This window comes from Triticum aestivum, chromosome 5D, assembly GCF_018294505.1.
Source record: "Triticum aestivum cultivar Chinese Spring chromosome 5D, IWGSC CS RefSeq v2.1, whole genome shotgun sequence".
Lineage (NCBI taxonomy): Eukaryota > Viridiplantae > Streptophyta > Magnoliopsida > Poales > Poaceae > Triticum > Triticum aestivum.
The window spans coordinates 121,221,200-121,242,284 of record NC_057808.1 but is presented as its reverse complement, the minus strand read 5'-3'; positions in this window follow the sequence as shown (position 1 = coordinate 121,242,284).

Genomic DNA, 21,085 nt, shown 5'->3' with positions numbered 1-21,085 from the left:
CATTGGACAACGCCCATGCGTTCACCTCCGCCTTTGCGCGCCAACGAAGCGGTTGCGCATCCGCCACTGTGTTCGGACGCCACGCGGACCGCACCGGTTCCGGTGAGGCAGCGGAGACAAACCTCACAGCGGATCCATGCGCCATTTGGGCAGACGCAATGGATTCCGATCGGAAGAAGTCTGAGCGCTGCCGTCGGGCCGCCTCCTCCCGGGAGCGGCGAGGCGCAAGCCGAACGGTCATCTCCTTCTCAGGGTCGCATGGGATGAGCTCGGGGTCAACGGATCTGGAAGCGTACGACTCGGATCCGCTGCCCGTCACGCCGGAGAAGGTGAGAAATCATCGGACAGTAGTTTGGATGGCAGAGTAGAGTGGTTAGGGTGTGGTCCGGTGAGCAGATGGGAACGAATATATGTGGGGTCGGATGAACCAGCGTGGGTCAGGTCCGACGCGGCAGACGCGCCCGGTCATGCCCGGGCCACCCATATCCGCCTCATATTTAGACTAGATATGAGGGATGTCGGTCAGCCCAGGCGTTTGAGGCCGGTTTGAGGTGTCCGTCTGGCACGTGTTGTTTTGACTAGTCACTGGTCGGGCTGTCCGCCCGAGCGTTTGAGGTGTTCGGTTGTAGGTTCTCTTAGTTCCTTTTTAGGGATTTCTTTCTTTTTGAGGGAGTAGATGCTCTTAGGGCATTTCTATCTAATTGATCCCTTCTCAGGCCGTAAGGGAGTAAATTTGGCTTTTTTCTCCTCTAAACCGCACCTAGCCGTTTATTATAACCGTTAGTGGAGTAAAAATATTACTCCATCCCCAATCTTCTCCTTATATTTACTCTGGATAGCGGCGACCGAGTAAAAAATCCCCACTCTCTCTTCCTCTCCCCCGCCTCCTTGATGCATCTCCGTCGTATCTACTTTTCCTAATGCTTTTCTTCTTGTTTTGGACTCTAATTTGCATGATTTGAATGAAACTAACCCAGACTGGCGTTGTTTTCAGCAGCACTACTATGGTGTTATTTTTGTGTAGTAATAAAAGTTCTCGGATTGGAACGAAACTTTGCGAGGATTTATTGTACAATAAAAGAGAATTTCTAGAGCCAAGAACCACCGGAGGGGGGCACCTGGGTAGGCACAACCCACCAGGGCGCGCCACCCCCTCTAGGCGCGCCCAGGTGGGTTGTCCCCACCTGGTGGCCCCGCAGACCCTGAAACCGACGCTATAAAATCCTATTTTTCCAAAAAAATCAAGGAGAAATAATTATCACGTTCCACGAGATGGAGCCGCCGCCGTCTCCTGTTCTTCATCGGGAGGCCAGATCTGGAGTCCGTTTGGGGCTCCGGAGAGGGGGATCTTCGATCTTCGTCATCGCCAACCCTTCTCCATCGCTAATTCCATGATGTTCCCCATCGGGAGTGAGTAATTCCTTCATAGGCTCGCTGGTGGGTGAGGAGTTGGATGAGATTCATCATGTAATCTAGTTAGTTTTGTTAGGGCCTGATCCCTAGTATCCACTATGTTCTGAGATTGATGTTGCTATGACTTTGCCATGCTTAATGCTTGTCACTTTGGGCCCGGGTGCCATGATTTCATATCTGAACCGTTTATGTTATCACCATTATATCTATGTTCTAGATCCGATCTTGCAAGTTATAGTCACCTATTATGTGTTATGATCCGGCAACCCCGGAGTGACAATAGTCAGGACACTTCCCGGTGATGACCGTAGTTTGAGGAGTTCATGTATTCGCCGTCTGTTAATGCTTTGTTCTGGTTCTCTATTAAAAGGAGGCCTTAATATCCATTAGTTTCCAATAGGACCCCGCTGCCACGGGAGGGTAGGACAAAAGATATCATGCAAGTTCTTTCCATAAGCACATATAACTATTTACGAAATACATGCCTACATTATATTTATGAACTGGAGCTAGTGTCGTATCACCCTAGGTTATGACTGTCACATGATGAATATCATCCAACAAATCATCGATCCAATGCCTACGATTTTCCTACATATTGATATTGCTAAGTTACTACTGCTATTGCTACTATTGCACTTGCTACAAAATCACTGCTATCACTGTTACCGTTACTATTGCTATTGCTACTACTATCAAAACTATCGTACTACTTTGCTACCGATCACTTTTACTGCAGATAATTAATCTCCAGGTGTGGCTGAATTGACAACTCAGCTGCTAATACTTGCAAATATTCTTTGACACCCCTTGTGTCGAATCAATAAATTTTGGTTGAATAGTCTACCCTCGAAAACTGTTGCGACCCCCTATACTTGTGGGTTATCAAGACCTTTTTCTGGCGCCGTTGCCGGGGAGCATAGCTATATTTGTTGAGTCACTTAGGATTATTATTAAATTGTCACTATGAAGAATCTAAAGGATGCTAAGACTAAGATTTTTCCCTCTAAAACGAGGGGAGCTAAGGAACTGCCATCTAGCTCTGCTTTGGGTTCACCTTCTGTTATAAGTAAACTTGCAACACCACCACATGCTATTAATCCTAATATGTCGCAAGTTATTGATGATGCTACTTCTGCTATGAATGATACTTATGATGATGCTAGTACCTTTCTTGATGATAATGTGCCACTAGGTGAATTTCTTGATGAACAAATTGCTAGAGTAAGACAGCATGATATTGTTGAAACTAATGATGAGCTTAAAACTGAAAATCTTGAAACACCTATTAGAACTAGCCCTCCTAGATATGAATTGCCAAAGGTACCAGAAGGTTATGTTATGGGTGAGGAGGCAACTAGAGACATTCTTGCTTGTAAGGATAGAGATGATCTAGAGAAATTATTATGCAAGCATAAAGAAAAATCTTTGAATCTAGAATGAAATGTGATCCTAAGTTTGCTACTTCACATATCTTTATTGATGATAAGGATTATGAATTCTCTGTCGACCTAGAGTTAATTACTTTGGTTGAATCGGATCCTTTCCATGGTTATGAAACTGAAACTGTTGTGGCACATCTTACTAAGTTAAATGACATAACCACCCTTTTTGCTCATGATGAGAAAATTCGCTATTACTATATTCTCAAATTATTTCCGTTCTCATTAAAGGATGATGCTAAAGCTTGGTACAATACTCTTGCTCCTGGTTGTGTGTGTAGTCCCCAGGATATGATTTATTACTTCTCTGAAAAATATTTTCCTGCTCATAAGAAACAAGCTGCCTTACAGGGAATATTTAACTTTGTGCAAATTGAAGAAGAGATTCTCCCACAAGCTTGGGGGAGGCTTCTCCAATTGCTTAATGCTTTGCCTGATCATCCTCTTAAGAAAAATGAAATACTTGATATCTTCTATAATGGACTAACCGATGCTTCTAGGGACTTCCTAGATAGTTGTGCTGGTTGTGTTTTCAGGGAACGAACTATTGGGCAAGCTGAAGAATTATTGAATAACATATTGAAAAATTATGATGATTGGACTCTTCCTAAACCACCGCTTAAACCTACTCCAAAGAAGAGGGGTATATTATATCTCAGTCCTGAAGATATGCAAGAAGCAAAGAAATCTATGAAGGAAAAAGGTATTAAAGCCGAGGATGTCAAAAATTTACCTCCTATTGAAGAAATAAATGGGCTTGATACACCACTACTGCCTAAGGTGGTAGAGGTAAATTCTCTAATGAAATTCAATGATAATGATAATCCTCACAATATGCACCCTAGCCAATGCCTTTATGAGTTTGAAAATTACATTAGAAAACAAGATCACTTCAATGCAAATGTTATGAAACAATTGAAATATAATTCTTATATGATTGCTTGCTTGACTGACTTGTTATTTGGAATCTCAAATGATGTTAGAGGTGTGGTTCTATGGTTCAAACTCAGTTAGAACAAGTTGCTAAATCTCAAAGAGAGTTGCTAGATGAAATGAATAATGATATCAATGATCATGATGTTAGAGTAATAACTATAGGAGGTAGGATGACTCGAGGAACCACTTTATCCTGAGGGACACCCAAAAATAATTGAACAAGACTCTCAAAGAGTTAACACTGATACACACAGTCCTTCTAAAAAGAAAAAGAAGAAGAAAAATGATCGGACTTTGCATGCCTCTAGTGAACCTGAAGTAGAAGAACCTCCTGATAATGATAATGAAGTTTCTATCTCTGATGCTGAAACTCAATCTGGTAGTGAACACTCACCTTCTGATAATGAAAAAGATAATTATGAGGTTCGTGAAAATACTCAAACAAATAATAAAGAACCATACAATGATGTTGAGATAGAACCAGCAGTTGATCTTGATAACCCACAACCCAAGAATAATAGATATGATAAAAGAGACTTTGTTGCTAGAAAACATGGTAAGGAAAGAGAACCATGGGTTCGGGTTCAAAAACCTATGCCCTTTCCACCTAAGTCAACTAAAAAGAAAGATGATGAAGAATTTGAACGCTTTGCTGAAATGCTGAGGCCAGTCTTTTTGCGTACCCGCTTGACTGATATCTTAAAAATGCCTCCTTATGCAAGTACATGGAAGACATCATCACCAGTAAGAGAAAAATACCAGAAGCTGAAATCTCCACCATGCTTGCTAATTATACTTTTAAAGATGGAGTACCTAAAAAACTTGGGGATCCGGGAATACCAACTATACCTTGATCCATCAAAAGAAATTATGTGAAAACTGCTTTATGTGATTTGGAGCTGGTGTTAGTGTTATGCCTTTCTCTTTATATAAAAAGACTTGATTTGAATAAGCTCACACCTACTGAAATATCTTTGCAAATGGCTGACAAATCAACTGCCATACGTATCGGTATTTGTGAGGATATGCCCGTTGTTGCTGCTAATGTTACTATTTTGACTGACTTTGTTATACTTGAGATGCCCGAGGACGACAACATGTCGATTATCCTTGGTAGAGCCTTCTTGAATACTGCAGGGGTTGTTATTGATTGCAATAAAAGCAAGGTCACTTTTCATATCAATGGTCATGAGCATATGTGCACTTTCCGAAGAAACAATTCCAAGTGAATGGTATTAATGTTATTGAAAAATCTCCGACAATCACTATTGGAAGTTTTCAACTAACTCTACCTACTATTAAAAAGAATTATGAAATGCTTATTGTTGGGGATATTCATATCCCCGTTGAGGTAATTTAGTGATTTACGGAAGTTCTTCGGTTTCATGCTAATCGAAAGTGGTTGTTAATAAGACTTGATCAACCTTATTAATGGATCATTTTTTAGTGGTATGAAGTTGATGAATTTAGTAAGGACTACCTTCTGTCCCTACCTTTTGTCTTCTGTTTTTATTAGTTAAATAAAATAAAATGCCATGTTTTGCCTGTTTTCTGAATTTCCCGTGCAATAAGAAATGACCCAAAAATAAAAGTTCTCAGAATGCTCTAAAAATTTAATATGATTTTTTCAGAATATTTAAGAATTTTTGGTGCAAATAACATCAGAGGGAGGTGCACCAGGTGGGCACAACCCACCTGGGCACGCCAGGAGCCCCAGGCGCGCCCTAGTAGGTTGTGGTCCCCACGTGGGCCCACTCACTTATCTCTTCATCCCACATCACCACCTACCTCCAGAAAAAGATCACCATTGCTCTCTCTCTCTTTCACGTGTTCTTGCTCTCAAACCTGTGGATTTCGATCTCTTTGCTCGAAGCTTCATTTCCGAAACTGTTTCGGGGGATTGTTGCTTGGTATGTGACTCCTCCATTTGTCCAATTAGTTTTTGCTTTAGTAGTTTATATTTGAATAACTAGTTTCTCTTGGTGCTGTTGTAGATGAGCTTGCATGTTGAATTCTTAGAGTTCTAAGTAGTTTGAATGCTTCCCTATGAGTAGTTGCTACCAATCTTGTGAAGTTTTGTTGAAATTTTTTTTATCACCCAAAAAATTTCAGAAAATTGTACGCGAATATGATGAACCTCTTTGGAAGGAGTTCTTCGAGGAAGAGATCCTCGGAGGCATCTTCTAGTAACAGCTCCGTTCATCGGTCTTATGTTGAACCAAGTGAAAGTTCCATACGAGATGCCACCACCAAAACATGCTTATGGACATGCAACGATTATATGGTGAGTGTGGGCATTAAGGAAGAATTTGAGCAATATGTTCACAATGCCGATCTCGTTCCCTACATTTTAGATAAGTGCAACCAACACCTCACTCTCACTCAATCATTTGTCAAAGGATTTAAATTTCATCCCCGTGAGTCTAGGGTGTCATTTAAACTGTATGAAAATCCATTTACCATATCTTTAGAGAGATTTGCTCACCACTGCAAAATCCCATTCCGGGGTTCGCTTGACGAACCACCAAGATCTGAGTTTCAAGCATTCTTGACTAGTCTTTGCTATGGTGAGACTAGGGGAGTGACACAAGGTAGAATAAAGAGCATTCATTTTCCCGCAATTCAGTACTTTGCATTATTTAATGGAAAATGTATTGTAGGCAAACAAGATTGTAGTACACTTTGTGCTCCAGACTTGAGCCTTATACGCACCACTATCTCCGTGACAGAAGTTATAATCTTGGAGCTATTGTTGCACGCAGGTTGCAACACAACGCTAGTAGTGGTTATTTCTATGGTGGAATTTATGCCACACGCTTAGCAAGAGAGCTGGGTGTTTCACCTTTGCCTTATGACCCTATTTTACCTACGCAGTATTTAGACTTTGATTCTATGAACCGTCATAAGATCCATAGAGGTGGACCCCATAATTTCACCTATAAATTGTTGTTTAATCAAAGTTTCATTGTGCACACATATTTGCCTGTGCCTGCTCTCTTTGATGCTCACAGTAGGGGAAGATATTTTGTTCTGGAGAGCAAGGCCCGAGCTCATAACGCGACGGTTGTGGCCGCGCGGCAGGCTGAGGTATCCGCACCAAGAGCCTTCGTGAGCTATCACTTCGATCATTATGCAGGCTACTGACTGATTACCAAGTTAGGCCAAAAGCCTAAGCTTGGGGGAGTACGTATTTCCACCGACATTACAATCATGTTCATGCATTTCATTTCAGTTGTCGTTGTTCACACTTTTTCATTGTATTATCCATGCTAAATTTATTTTCTCACGTGCGTTTGAAAAACTTTGAGAAAACACAAAAATATTTACTGCTTCTTTTCAGTTTTTCTTCCTAGTTTAAATTGTTGTAGCACTAAAAAGAAAACCCAAAAAAAAATCCTTGTCTTCTTCTGCTTGTTGGGAGCTTTCCCGTGTAAATAGTTTTTCTCTTTTTTGTTTTTCCCTTTTATTTGCTTTCTGTCAAGAAAACCAAAAACTCCAAAAATATTTCAGTGTGTTTCTCTGAATTTCTTTTTTTATTGAGTCATACCGAGGACAAGACCATGATAAAAATGTTGAGTGGCTCTCATATGCATTATTGTTGATCTAACGAAGAGCCCATATTACCTTGTCTTCTCCTGTTGAATAAAATGTTTGCAGATTCCAGCTTAGTCCACGACACTCTTGCACTATTATTATTTTTATATCGTTAGGTAGTGCAAGTGAAAGGCAATAATGACGATAATTGATGAACTGGCCGTGGTAGAGAGAAACGGGTATGAACTCGACTTGTTCTGTTTTTGTAAATATGTTTAACCTAGTATCCATGATTCAGCTCATTATGATTAAACATGTTTGCAATGACAATTAGAGATTATAGTTTCTCATGCCATTCATAAGTAGCTGGGAGTGGATAATGATTTATCTTGGATGTCAACATTGCGTCAAAATGATTGTGATGTAGTATGATGATATGGTATCCTCCTCTGAATGTTCGAGTGGCTTGACTTAGCACATGTTCATGCATGTAGTTGAATCAAAACCAACATAGCCTCTATGATATTTATGTTCATGGTGTTCGTATCCTACTCATGCTAGTATCCAATGTTAATTATGCCTAATGCATGTTCATGACCGTTGTTGCTCTCTAGTTGGCTGCTTCTCAACCTATTTGCTAGCCTTCGCCTGTACTAAGCGGGAATTCTGTTTGTGCATAAAAAACCTTGAACCCAAGTTATTCCAGATGAGTCCACCATACCTACCAATATGCGGTATTACCCTGCCGTCCTAAGTAAATTTGCATGTGCCATCTCTAAAAACTTCAAATAAATATCCTTTTTGTGTGTCTGGATTGTTCATAGAACGACACGAGGTAGTCGGTATCTTCCATGCTAAGCGGATAATTCTCAGGATGAGTGTTTATTCACTCGCCACTACACAAGAAGAGGGCGGTAATAGGGATTCCTAGTCCCAAACTGCAAAAAGAATTGAGCTTACAAATAATCAAACAAAAACTCCTACGGAGTCATAACCTTTACTGTATCGCTTGGGAAGCGCTACTAGTGTGTTTACCATGGAAGATATTAATAACTGATGGTCACGAAGTAAACAAGAAGGGTGCATTTCTCAAAATATCATTTACCTCTGTTTTAAAAACTTGAGCTCTGGCACCGCTGAAAATCACTGCTTCCCTCTATGAAGGGACTATCTGTGGCACCCCGGCTCAGAGCAACCAGTTTACCTTGCATTGCCAGCCCAGAGATCATGTCTTCTGGCAACACACAACATCTTGGTACAGAAAAAAACCGCTTTATTGGTACTAGCGGAACATAGTTCACATTACATCAAGTTGCGAGGCCAAGCGGCACACACGGTGCGGCTGAACAATATGTACATTATTTGGTGAACATAAAGGGGCCTCGATCATGACAACTACGCGGCAGCGGAACGACGACGAAGCGGGACTCCATAGCACAGGGACACCGATGTGGACACGATCTAGACTCGGACAGCACTACGATCCAACGAGACTCTCCTCAAATCTGGCATGACACGCCAGGTCAGTACATTGAATGTACTTGCAAGCTCACAACAAGCATAAACATAATGACAAACAATATCATGATATTAACCAATTGATCATCAATGCAAAATCATACTAGGCATGCAGTGAACAAGATCTCGTGCCTCAAGTCCCTCAGACTTGCTTACCAAACGGGTTACCTCGTAACCAAATGGTGATCTTTCTCGGATCACAAACGGACCAACAACTTGGTCTCCATACGGGTTACCTCGTAACCAAACGGTGATCATTCTCGGATCACAAATGGACCAACAATTTGGTCTCCATCATCAACATGGTTTCTCAACCATCATCCTTCCAACAGTGCCATGTTAATAACATTAGTGTGCATGATTATTTAAACGTTGACCCGTAACCGAGGACGCGGCTATCGATAGATTAAGTACACTCTACAGAGGTAGCACACTGTACCCACACCACGGAGTCCATGGCCTCGCACTCCCATTCGGGTGGACCAACGGCATTCCGACGGAACCCCTCCATTGCCATGACACTCTCCCGGCCACTCCGACTCACTCCCCATTGGGCTAAGTCCTGGGTGGCCCCGTGCCTACCAAAGACACCAATGGCCACCGTCGTGGCAAAACATAAACGGTCCCAAACGGGGACAAGGTACCATAACAACTACGGGCACACAAGGTTATGGCTGCTTACCGGGCCAGCGTAACGCACGCCCATAACCTTCCCTTGTTGGAGGCACCGACCAGAGGCATCACAACGGACCGAATAAAGGCAAATGTGGTTGCACTGGGAAAAACTCGATTCAGTGGCACCATGACCCGATCAACGATATGTTCAAGTTGAGTTATTATCAGGTTTAACTCAAAGTAAAAATAACCGGTGTCATGATATCCCATGAAAATGCAATCTTACAATATGCATCACATATCATCGAAAATAAATGGGTCAACCACATCAAGTACTAACCATAATCATGAAAAACTCACACCACTCCTCTGGTTATTATTATTCAGCAAACTTAACCATGATGTTAACTTAGCATAATTCATTTTCTCACTCACGAAAATATTAACAAAACCAATTCTTTTTCATAGTCATTTTATTTCTTCATAACCAAACATTACTTCTACTGACTTAAACTAACTTAGTTAGTTTCAAACTACTGTAAACTAAACATACCAAACTAAACAAGCATTCAACAGAATAAATATTGATTTAAGTGATTTAAATGCATGAACTAAATCATTTATTCAAGTTGGAAAATCACAAATAATGCAATGGCACCATGAAAATGTTGATGTGGCTTGCCTTAGTGCAGATGAGGTTCACACTCCTCCTAGTGATCCTGAAGACAAGCTTCACCTTCTGAAAATATTTAAAAACAGAGAAAGAAAATATCAAGAAACACTCTGAAAATCACCAAAAAATTTAGGCAGCAGAGACAAATCTCATTTTTTGGAACTCTGTTAGATCTTTTCATAAAGAACACAATGCAAAAAGAATCACTTCATTTGGACTTATGGTTAAATAGTTGTAGCTGTTTAAAGTTCTCTGGATAATTTGAATAGAATTTAAATAAAAACATAAACTGGGGAGGGGGTGACGTCGAAGACGTAAACCCGCGGGCGCCACCACTCATACCGTTTCGGGCGCGACCTGAGTGGCTGACGGCGGGCCCCAGTGGTCAGGTGCGAGGGGGAGAGAGAGAAACAGAGCACGACGAGGCTTCGCCGGAGCTCACGCCAGCGAGGAGGGCTCCTTGGCCAGATCCAGGGGATAAAACGCGAGAGGAGATCGAGGCGCACCTGCCCATACCCATAGAATAGCTATGGGTGGTCGGACAGTGTCGGAACGAGCTTCTCCAGCGGCGGCAGAGAGTAGAGGTCGCCAGAGTTGGAGATGGCGATGACGAGAGGCTGTACCAGGGCTCCAACAGGGTCGGACGACACCAGTGAAGCGCTACGGAGGCTCTAGAAGAGTGGCTCGAGCTTGGGAGGGGCTGGAATGGTGGGGGCGAACCGCGGGGATCGCCGGCAAGCTCGAGCTCGAGGACGGCGGCCCGAGGCCTGCATGGCCAGGCTGCGGCTTTCTACTGTGTTGTGGAGTGTGTGTGGTGAGTTGGTGATGCTCAAGGAGGCGGGGAGGGTTGTATTTATAGGCGAGCAAGGTGAGGAGATCGGGCTCCGCCGGAGGGCTTCTGGACACGGCGGCCGGCAATGAACGACGTTAGTGAGAAGGGGAGAAGGCGACGCAGCTCACGCGGGCACTGTGGGAGGGCGGAGACGAGCACAGGAACGGGGGTGGCGAAAAGCATAGTGGCGTGGCGCACTGTTCAGTTGGCCGGGTCGCGCCCGTGCTCGCTGCGGCGAGCTCCAGCGTCGGCGAGCGCCAGGAGGGAGTTAAGTGGGTCGAGACGATGATGGTGGCCAGGTTTGTCAAGGTGCGGCAGCCAGGGAAGCGAGCACGCGATGAACAGAGCGCTCGGCGGCATCTAGAGCACGTCGACTAGCACGTTGGCATCATGCACACGCGTGGTCACCGCGCGAACTCTGGCATAGAGCCACGACTTGCCATAAATTCATATCTGGCGTGTAGTCCTTAGTGGTTTGGGTCGTTCTAATGCTTTGAGTCGAGCCCAAGTGTTGTAAGTGAGTGTTTTACTTCCTGGTAAGTTTCTGGGCAGTAACTTTGGGAGTTAACTGTGGTCAAACCAGTAAGAGTTGAGGGCTGAGCTTTGGGGTTTAGCAATCACTTAGGAAGATAGTGATGCTCAAGAAAATTCAGCAGCATTGGGTCAAGGAAAATGGTACTTGCTGTAGAAACTGGCTTTTCTGACCAGAACAGAAAAGATTTTCTGTAGCAAAAATATTCCAAAAAGTGATGCAATGTTTTTGCTTAGGAAGGTGCCCTAGGGTTCAGATAATATTTGGGAATTTTCTCGGATTTTTGTGGGCAAGAAAAATAGGGGTTGCTTTGGAGCACATGTTGCTGATTAGGGTTTTAGAGGAGGAAATGAATATTTTCTTCCTAAGATTATTTTGGGATTAACCAGAGAAGAAATGATGGTTTGGGGAGAGGTGAGCCACTTGGGTGAAAATCAAGGTTATGCCCAAGTGTTTAAGTCCAACTAAAATGATTCAAAAACCCAAATTCAAATAAAAGGCAAATAAAAATTAGAAAAGAAGAGGGGGCAAAAACCAGGCTGTCACAAACCTCCCCCACTTAGGATGAATCTCGTCCTCGAGATTCGGTTGCTCGGGAAAACAATTATGGATAGGTTGCTTTTAGAAATTCCTCTCGTTCCCAAGTTGCCTCTTCCTCTGTGTGATGCTCCCACTGAACCTTATAAAATTTTCTTGCTTTACTACGAGTGACCCTTTCCATCTCATCCAAGATTCTGAACGGTTTCTCCTCATATGTTAAATCCTTAGCCAGCTCTAATTCTGACATATCAGTCATTTTCTCGGGAGGCGATATACATCATCTTAGCTGTGAGACATGGAACACATTGTGCACTTCCGATAATTCCGGGGACAATTCCGATTGATGTGCAACAGTACCTACTCTGGACATGACTGGGAACGGGCCAATATACCTGGGTGCCAATTTTCCGTGAGTCTGAAATCTCTTGACTCCTTTCATAGGAGTGACTCGAAGGTATACATGCTCTCTGGGTTCAAAACTGATCTGTAGGTGCTTTGCATCATAATAACTCTTCTGTCGGGATTTAGCCAATTGCAATCTGTCTCGGATTTCCTTGACTTGCTTTTCAGCTTCCATCATGAGATCCGTTCCGAAAATACGGCTATCTCTGGTTTGAGACCAATTTAACGGAGTGCAGCACTTACGACCATACAGAGCTTCATAGGGTGACATCTTTAGACTGGTCTGGAAGCCGTTGTTGTAGGAGAACTCGGCATACGACAGACAATCTTCCCATTTAGGTCCTTGGGCCAAGGCACATGCTCGAAGCAGATCTTCGAGTATTTGGTTTACACGCTCGGTCTGCCCGTTTGTCTGAGGATGATAAGTTGTACTGTACTTCAGCGCAGTCCCCAAAGCTTGATGGAGACGTGACTAGAAAGCAGAGGTAAAAAGTGACCCTCTGTCTGAAGTGATTGTTCGTGGTACTCCATGCAGACTGACTATTCTGGACACATACAATTGCGCGAGCTGATCGGCTCGGTATGTGGTTCTGATGGGAATAAAGTGAGCTACCTTGGTCAATGTGTCCACCACGACCCATACTGCATCATTGCCTCGATGAGTCTTTGGTAGTCCCGTGATAAAATCCATACAGACATCATCCCACTTCCATTGTGGAATAGGCAACGGTTGGAGGAGTCCGGCTAGTTTCTGGTGTTCTGCCTTCACTTTGTTGCATATGTCGCAACAAGCCACAAAATAGGCGATGTCTTTCTTCATCCCATTCCACCAGAATATCAAAGGTATTTGTACATTTTAGTACCTTCGGGGTGAATGGAATACGAAGATTCGTGTGCTTCTGCCAGTACCTTCTTGCTTAAGTTTGCTTGATTCGGTACACAAATCCTTCCGTGGAACCTTAGCGTACCTTGCTGATCCTTAGAGAAATCTTGGGATCTGGCCTTTTAACATACGCTTGGCATGTTGTTGTAGTGCTGGGTCATTTGACTGGGCCTTGCGGATCTCATCCTCGAGGGTAGGAGTAACTTCCATCACATTAGCAAGACCAGTATCAATAATGACCAGATTGAGCTGGTTAATCTCTTCCTGAAGTTTGGGAGGCAAGGACTCCATCATGGTATTCAGACTGGCAGGCTTCCGGCTGAGTGCATTGGCAACCACATTGGCCTTACCCGGGTGATAATTAATTCCAAGATCATAATCCTTGACTAACTCAAGACATCTCCGTTGACGGAGGTTTAAGTCTGGCTGAGTAAATATGTACTTGAGACTCTTGTGGTCCGTAAATATTTGACACCTTTTTCCGATGAGGTAGTGTCTCCAAATTTTTAGAGCATGAACCACCGCGGCCAATTCCAGATCATGAGTAGGATAGTTTCCTTCATGGGGTCGTAGCTGTCGAGATGCATATGCTACCACCTTGCCATCTTGCATAAGTACGCATCCAAGACCTTGTTGGGAAGCGTCACAGTACACATCAAAGCTGCGGTAGATGTCTGGAAGAGTCAACACAGGTGTTGTTGTCAGTCTGATTTTCAGCTCATTGAAACTTTTCTCACAGTCCTTAGTCCATTCAAATTTCTTATCGTTCTTGAGAAGCTCTATCATTGGCTTGGCAATCTTAGAGAAACCTTCAATGAAACGATGGTAGTACCCGGCTAATCCAAGGAAACTCCGGATTTGGGATACTGTCGTGGGTGCCAGCCAATCAAGCACGTCCTTCACCTTACTTGGATCCACGGCTATACCTTCTGCTAACAGCACATGCCCAAGAAATCCAACTTGCTTGAGGAAAAACTCGCATTTACTGAATTTGGCGTATAGCTGATGGTCACGCAGTCTTTGTAAGATAGCTCTGAGGTGTCCCTTGTGCTCTTCTTCACTTCTTGAGTATATAAGGATATCATCGATGAAGACCACCACAAATTTATCCAGGAAATCCATGAATACTTTGTTCATCATGTGAATGAAGAAAGCAGGGGCATTGTTGAGGCCGAAGGACATAACGGTATATTCATAAAGACCGTATCGGGTAGTGAACGTGGTCTTAGGAATATCTTCCTTTTTTATCTTGAGTTGGTGGTATCCAGTCCTTAAATCAATTTTGGATAATACTTTTGCCCCATTGAGTTGATCAAATAAATCATCAATCCTAGGCAGTGGAAATTTATTTTTGATGGTGACATCATTCAGCTGACGGTAATCCACACACATACGGATACTACCATCCTTCTTGTCCACGAATATTGCGGGTGATCCCCATGGTGAAGAGCTGGGGCGGGTATAACCTTTCTGGAGCATCTCATCAAGCTGTTTCTTTAACTCCACTATTTCTGACAAAGGCATCCGATAATACTTCTTGTATAGCGGTGCGGTCCCGGGTACAAGATCAATTGCAAACTCAAGCTCTCGGTTCGGTGGCATTCCTGGCAATTCTTACGGGAATACGTTGGGAAACTCACTGACCATAGGAATTAATCCCAACTCGTCAGCCACAGCGGTGAAGACCACTTCTTTCTTGGGTATGCTTTTGCGGGCATAGAATTTTGTAGTCTGCCCTTCCTGACTTGTCAAGGTGACTTCTCGGGTCGCGCAGTTAATGCATACTTGGTATTGGGTTAACCATTTCATCCCCAAAATAATGTCCAACTTGGCAGATTCGATGACTATCAAGGAAGTTGGAAAACGGACTCCGTTGATATTAATTTCCAAATTTCGGCAGACCAGATTGCTTCTGAGCAAAGATCCCGGGGATTTTACCAGCATATTCTTGCTCAAAATCGAACAAGGAAATTTGTTTGGGGCAGCAAAACTCCATGAAATAAAAGAGTGGGAAGCCCAGAGTCAAATAAAATTATTGCAGGTATGCTATTAACAGAAAACATACCAATGACGACTTCGGGGTTCTCTTGGGCTTCGTTTGCGGAGAGGTGATGAACTTTCCCGGTGATGTTTTGCTGGACAGGGTATGATCCCATATGGTTGACTTGTGGCCTGAATGGGGCATTTGCCCTGCCGTTCTTGGGACACGGTTTGGTATAATGTCTGGTTTGTCCACAACTGAAACAGGAATTGTTGCGCTGGCATTCTTCTCGCACCAGGTTGGTTACGACATTCTTGACTTGAGTAATGGTTTTGTTAGCATTTTGCTGCCAGTTGGGCTTGTACTCTACTTGAGTGTGCTGCCAAGTACGAGCCTTTTGCACTGGCTGACCATCCATCCTAGGCTCGAACTTGCACTTGTGATCATTATTGGTAGGCTTGTTGTCATGTATAAGCTTGTGCTCTCTTTCAGCAATGAGGGCCTTATTTATCAGAGTTTGAAAGTCTGGGAAATCAAACATACTAAGTGTGCACCGGAGGTGCTGGTTTAATCCTCCAAGGAATCTGTCAATCTTTCTTTCTTCTGTGGCCATATCATAGAGGGAATAGTGGGCCAAGTGATTGAACTTATGGAGATACTCACTAACAGATTAGCTGCCTTGGATGAGCGCGAGGAATTCGCGCTGCTTGACCTTCATAATACCAGCAGGAATATGATATTTGCGAAAATGATCCTTGAATTTTGTCCAAGTGATTTCTTCATCAGCAGGCCACATGGCTTTTGCATTATCCCACCATATAGCGGCAGCTCCTTCGAGATAATGTGTAGCAAATGGAACTTTGTCATGCTCTTCGGTATGAGAAATCTCAAGCTTTTTCTCAATAGTTCGTAACCAATCGTCTGCTTCCAAGGGATCAATAACTTGATTGAAACTGGGAGGCTTGGTTCTCTGAAAATCTGACAGTTTGGAGTGGTGACCGTTTTGATTTCCATTCCGCCCAACCATAGCTTGTACACTTTTTAATAATTCAACCAGATCATTATTCCTTCTTTCCTCAAACATGCGTAAAATTTGCTTGGTGGAGGGCGGATTTGGCGGTGGAGGCGGTGGTAGATCGCACGGATCGGGGGAGTGCCCTGCCTGTCGTGCTGAACGGCGAACAGGGACATCCTCACAAGCGTTAATGCTGCTGCCTCCCCGCGTCATCCTATTATTTATTTTTCCCAAGATAACGCAACCGAGATGAGCAACATCCATAATAGTGGGGAAAAGCCAGCGATAAAACCCAAAGGAAAAAAGGAATATCAAAGGAAACACGGCGAATAAGAAAAAGTTCCAACATAATTATACATAGACTCATACATGATAGATAAATGCCATGATAAGTTCGACTACTCTCATACATGAAACGGGACATCATGACTCGTACGACTACATCCGTACATCAACATGACAACTGCAGATACTCGAATGCTCTAGTGCTCTGCTGGTGCTGTCGGGTCCTCTCCTGAAGCGGACTCGGATCCTGAACTGACGACGTTAATCGGGACCTCTGGGTTAATGGTAAATCGACGATGCTGCCTAGAGGGCTCTCCCTCCGGGGCAGGTGCAGGATGAGGCTAGAGCATCGGGGCTACGGGGGTAGCGAGAAGGGAAACCCACTCAACAGGAGCATTGAGGGAAGTTGATACGTCTCCAACGTATCTATCATTTTTTTATTGTTCCTTGCTATTATATATTCTGTTTTGGATGTTTAATGGGCTTTATTATACACTTTTATATTATTTTTGGGACTAACCTATTAACTGGAGGCCCAACCCAAATTGTTGTTTTTTGCCTATTTCAGTGTTCCGCAGAAAAAGAATATCAAACGGAGCCCAAACGGAATGAAACCTTCGGGAACGTGATTTTCAGAACAAACGTGATCCAGAGGACTTGGAGTCTACGTAAAGCAATCAACGAGGAGAGCACGAGGTAGGGGGGCGCCCACCTCCCCCAGGCGCGCCCTCCACCCTCATGGGGCCCACGTTGCTCCACCGACGTACTTCTTCCTCCTATATATACCTACGTACCCCCAAACCATTAGAGGCATCCACCAAAACCTAATTCCACCGCCGCAACCTTTTGTACCCGTGAGATCCCATCTTGGGGCCTTTTCCGGTGTCCTGCCGGAGGGGGCATTGATCACGGAGGGCTTCTACATCAACACCATAGCCTCTCCGATGATGTGTGAGTAGTTTACCTCAGACCTTCGGGTCCATAGTTATTAGCTAGATGGCTTCTTCTCTCTCTTTGGATCTCAATACAGAGTTCTCCTCGATTCTCTTGGAGATCCATTCGATGTAATCTTCTTTTGCGGTGTGTTTGTCGAGGCCGATGAATTGTGGGTTTATGATCCAGTTTATCTATGAACAATATTTGATTCTTCTCTGAATTCTTTTATGTATGATTGGTTATCTTTGCAAGTCTCTTCGAATTATCAGTTTGGTTTGGCCTACTAGATTGATCTTTCTTGCAATGGGATAAGTCCTTAGCTTTGGGTCCAATCTTGCGGTGTCCTTTCCCAGTGACAGCAGGGGTAGCAAGGCACGTATTGTATTGTTGCCATCGAAGATAACAAGATGGGGTTTATATCATATTGCATGAGTTTATCCCTCTACATCATGTCATCTTACTTAAAGCATTACTCTGTTCTTTTGAACTTAATACTCTAGATGCATGCTGGATAGCGGTCGATGTGTGGAGTAATAGTAGTAGATGCAGAATCGTTTCGGTCTACTTGTCGCGGACGTGATGCCTATATACATGATCATACCGAGATATTCTCATAACTATGATCAATTCTATCAATTGCTCGACAGTAATTTGTTCACCCACCGTAATACTTATGCTATCTTGAGAGAAGCCACTAGTGAAACCTATGGCCCCCGGGTCTATTTTCCATCATATTAATCTTCACACTTAGCTATTTCTATTGCCGTTTATTTTACTTTGCATCTTTATTTCTCTTTATCATAAAAATACCAAAAATATTATCTTATCATATCTATCAGATCTCACTCTCGTAAGTGACCGTGAAGGGATTGACAACCCCTTTATCGTGTTGGTTGCGAGGTTCTTATTTGTTTGTGTAGGTGCGTGGGACTCGAGCGTGGTCTCCTACTGGATTGATACCTTGGTTCTCAAAAACTGAGGGAAATACTTACGCTACTTTACTGCATCACCCTTTCCTCTTCAAGGGAAAACCAACGCAGTGCTCAAGAGGTAGCAGAAGTCACAGTCGAGGTGCCCGAGCTACTCGGAGGAGTAACCGGTCAAACAGGCAAGCTAGAACCGGGTGGAATATAAGGAGTAAATCCCATAGACGGTGGAGTAGGGAAGGATCTAGCGGCGGCTAAAGCAGTGCGATCACGAGTCAGCTCTCGAGCCAGCTCGTGAATCAGAAGGTAGCTAATAGTGATATAGCGAGAAAGGTGGCTAGCAGCACTATCAGACTCCGGATCAATGATAGGAAAATGGACACGACCATTGTCGTGCAAGGATGGATAGTAGTGGAAACCTGGGTGGGTCTGAATCCGGACCTCGTTATATCGTAGCTCGACGAGGACCTCAAATGCAGCAAACTGGACAGCCTGAGAAGCAGTGGAAGCGAAACCGCTCCTGGAGGTACGAATGTAAGGGCTGGAGGATGAACTGGTGCGCAGAGTAACCACGGTGTGATACTCGTACACTGAGTCTGCTAGACGCTCCCAGTACACCCGATATGCTGGGTCGTCACTGTGAGGGTACAGTTGACGCCACACGTTACGAAGGAGATGCGGCAACATATACGACATCAGCTGGAACTGGCATGGATACGGCACCGGAGCCATCTACACTCAGAGCCATTAGTAGGTTAGAAATAAAAATAAAACGAGTGCATGCAATGCAACAATCAACTACAAATACTACTGACACTCATCTTTTACGCTAACTAACATTCAGTTAACATGTCGGTAGTCTAGCGTGCCCTATAGTCAGCGCGGCTCTGATACCAAGCGTTGTGGCACCCTGGCTCAGAGCAACCGGTTTACCTTGCATTGCCAGCCCAGAGATCATGTCTTCTGGCAACGCACAACATCTTGGTACAGAAAACAACCACTTTATTGGTACTAGCAGAACATAGTTCGCATTACATCAAGTTGCGAGGCCAAGCGGCACACACGGTGCGGCTGAACAATATGTACATTATTTGGTGAACATAAAGGGGCCTCGATCATGACAACTACGCGGCAGCGGAACGACGACGAAGCGGGACTCCATAGCACAGGGACACCGATGTGGACACGATCTAGACTCGCACAGCACTACGATCCAACGAGACTCTCCTCAAATCTGGCATGACACGCCAGGTCAGTACATTGAATGTACTTGCAAGCTCACAACAAGCATAAACATAATGACAAACAATATCATGATATTAACCAATTGATCATCAATGCAAAATCATACTAGGCATGCAGTGAACAAGATCTCGTGCCTCAAGTCCCTCAGACTTGCTTACCAAACGGGTTACCTCGTAACCAAATGGTGATCTTTCTCGGATCACAAACGGACCAACAACTTGGTCTCCATACGGGTTACCTCGTAACCAAACGGTTATCATTCTCGGATCACAAACGGTCCAAGAATTTGGTGTCCGTCATTAACATGGTTTCGCAACCATCATCTTTCCAACAGTGCCATGTTAATAACATTAGTGTGCATGATTATTTAAACATTGACCCATGGTGTGACCTACTTCCGAGTTGTGTCCGTAATTGAGGACGCGGCTATCAATAGATTAAGTACACTCTGCAGAGGTAGCGCACCGTACCCACACCACGGAATCCATGGCCTCGCACTCCCATTCAGGTGGACCAACGGCATTCCGACGGAACCCCTCCATTGCCGTGACACTCTCCCGGCCACTCCGACTCACTCCCCATTGGGCTAAGTCCTGGGTGGCCCTGTGCCTACCAAAGGCACCAACGACCACCGTCGTGGCAAAACATAAACGGTCCCAAATGGGGACAAGGTACCATAACAACTATGGGCACACAAGGTTATGTTTGCTTACCGGGCCAGGGTAGCGCACGCCCATAACCTTCACTCGTTGGAGGCACCGACCAGAGGCATGACAACGGATCGAATAAAGGCCTTCCCATAAAGGCAAATGTGGTTGCACCGGGAAAAACTCAATTCAATGGCACCATGACCCGATCAACGATATGTTCAAGTTGAGTTATTATCAGGTTTAACTCAAAGTAAAAATAACCGGTGTCATGATATGCCATGAAAATGCAATCTTACAATATGCATCACATATCATCGAAAATAAATGGGTCAACCACATCAAGTACTAACCATAATCATCAACAACTCATACCACTCCTCTGGTTATTATTATTCAGCAAACTTAACCATGATGTTAACTTAGCATAATTCATTTTCTCACTTAAGAAAATATTAACCAAACCAATTCTTTTTCATAGTGATTTTATTTCTTCATAACCAAATATTACTTCTACTGACTTAAACTAACTTAGTTAGTTTCAAACTACTATAAACTAAACACAACAAACTAAACAAGTATTCAACAGAATAAATTTGATTTAAGTGATTTAGATGCATGAACTAAATCATTTATTCAAGTTGGAAAATCACAAATATTGCAATGGCACCATGAAAATGTTGATGTGGCTTGCCTTAGTGCAGATGAGGTTCACACTCCTCCTAGTGAT